A 2,499-nucleotide genomic window follows, 5' to 3' on the forward strand; every position below is an offset into this window, starting at 1 on the left:
AGCCTTCCTCTCCCCCCCGTGCCAAACCCTTGCACAAGCACCCTGTGTGCACCTAGTGCCTTGCACAAGCACCCAGGGAGCATCCAGCCCCTCTCATGAGCAACCTGGGGGCTCCTAGAGCCTTGTCCAGCCCTCACGTGAGCAGCCAGTGCCCTCCCAGCCGCCTCTCACAAGCACCTCGCACGCACCCAGGGCCTTAGGCAAGCAAGGGGGCTGCCTCCCTGCACACCCCAACTGGCTGCGGGACCTCAGCAGAGCCAGCGCTGCTCATGAAGCTCCTGCTCATCGCTGCTGGGCACCGCAAGGGGGTCCCGGGGTGCCCGGGGGTGAGGCGGGGACGGGAGCTGGGTCAGGGACACAGGCAATGCCCTGGGTGTGTGGTCGGGGAAGGGCTCTGCTGGAGAAGCAGCCCTCTGAGCACCGGCGCTGGAAAAAGAGATTCCCCGCCTCTGGGCTGGGGTGAGGGGTGTCCGCAGGGGTCAGGGACAGCCGGCACGGCAGGGCTTCACACGCTGAATGAAGTCCCTGACCTGTCCCATGCAGGGATGAGTCGGCGTGAGACAGCAACGGGCTGACAGCAATGAAAGGGTCCCAAACCATAAAAATCAGGGACCGAAAACCCTAGCGGGCACAGAACAAAGTGCTGGGTAATGCTTGGGGTCATTAACTTAGAGGCACGAAACCCTGGGGGCGCAAAAACCTGGGGACACGCTGCAGGTGTAAATACTTACACACTGCTGATACAATCAGAAGAATCAAACTTCTCATCGCTGTCCCAACCCTCCCAGGGTGACTTTGGGAAAGTCACTTCATCTGTCTCTGGGGCATCGAAGTTGAAAAACCTGGTCACCGCGAACCCCCCAAACAACTTGGACAGACAGACAGTCCTGCTGGAGGAGATCAGGAGCATCTGAGGAGTGCTGCAGACACTGGGGTCCCTCGAGTGGGATCCCCTGACCTGAGCTGGGGAGTCGATAATGTCGAATTCTCAGCTTGCGCTTTGTATCTTTCGGTGCTTTTCCGAGAGGTCTGTGTCACAATCTTGATGTTGGAGGGCAAAGCTCTCATTTCAGTTGCTCTGGCTTCTCCATTAGAGGGACCCCAGTGTCTGCAACACTTTTTTTTTTTTTTTTTTACTATTTTACTTTTATTTTTACTATTACAGATTAGTTACTAAGGGGGGAGAGAAGGAAGAAAATAAAGATATTCAATGAGTAGTTCTTGGTGTCGGCAGCTGGGTATTAGCAGGTGTCAACTGACGTTTGGTATCTCACTAGCTCCTGAAAGATAGGGGGTCCCTAGATTTATGTTGTCTTTAGCACCTGGCAAGTATCTGGAACAAAAAAAATTAGAACAATGTTTACAAAAAGATCAAAAATACAAATACATTAAAAAAAAAATCTGCTGAAGTTGAAGGGGATGCTAGACCTTTCTGATTATGAGTACTTGGATCGGCACCTGACCTGAAATTTGCCGCAGCACTTTCTTGGGAAAACACAAGAAAAATCCATGTGAAAAGTAACCGAAGAAATTGCAGCCTGGGGAGTCTGTGCGCTCATCGCCATTTAGGAAAGAAACAAGGCTCGGAGCTAGGAGAGCTTCCCAAGAGTGGAACATTTCTAGAGGATTTTCTTTCTCCCCTCTTCTCTTTTGCCCATGCATCTGCCGCGCTGGAGGAAGCAGCATGGCCGGGCCGTGTGCGTGGGGTGGGAGGAGAAAGTTGTGCTTGGTAGGATTGCTAACGGAACAGCGGATTCTCACAGCCAAATCCAGTTGCTTCTGCTTCAGAAAGCAGGGGCCAGTTCCACCCTTGCTGACACCGCTCTGAATGCAGCACACGCTCGGGGGGGGTTGTCAGTGTGGAGAGTCTTAGCTGAAATGCCTCCTAATTCACCCTTGCCTCCTCTCCGTTTCCTCTCTCTGTGCTACATGGAAAATCCAGGGTTGCTTTTGCACAGGGTGATCAGGGAATGGGAATCGACGGGCAATGCAGGAATGAAGGGACGCCTTGCAGCCATGCGGGACAGCGTTGAGCTGTTTGAGGAGCAGGTGAGCAAACAGGATGATCTGGAAGAAAAAAAATGTTAAAGCTTTCCTAAGAAAAAAGTATTTTTCTCACAGTAACGTTCTTGCAGCTCATCAGCTTGGCCAGTTTTCCTCACTTTTTGTTTGTGCGCTTGTCTAATTCTGCACTGCCAACAGTTCGGATATTATCTTTTAAAAAAACCAAACTGTAAAACATCAAAATCCTCCCAAAGGAAGACTATCGAATCCATAATGCAAACGTTTTGCTGGCGAGCAACAGTAATCCAGATTTGGTTTATACTCACTAGATATTTCAGGTTTTGTTCTTCTTCCGATGCAGTGATCCAAATGGCAAGGGTAGTTGTTTCAAAGCTGGTTTTGACTGGCAGGAAATCACTAGCAAGTCCTTTTAAACTCTGGTTCCAAGCATTTTGGGTACTACTGTAAATGTTTGTTTTGGATTAAATTTCCTGC

Source organism: Pygoscelis adeliae, unplaced genomic scaffold (assembly GCF_000699105.1).
Source record: "Pygoscelis adeliae isolate BGI_AS28 unplaced genomic scaffold, ASM69910v1 Scaffold420, whole genome shotgun sequence".
NCBI classification, from domain to species: domain Eukaryota; kingdom Metazoa; phylum Chordata; class Aves; order Sphenisciformes; family Spheniscidae; genus Pygoscelis; species Pygoscelis adeliae.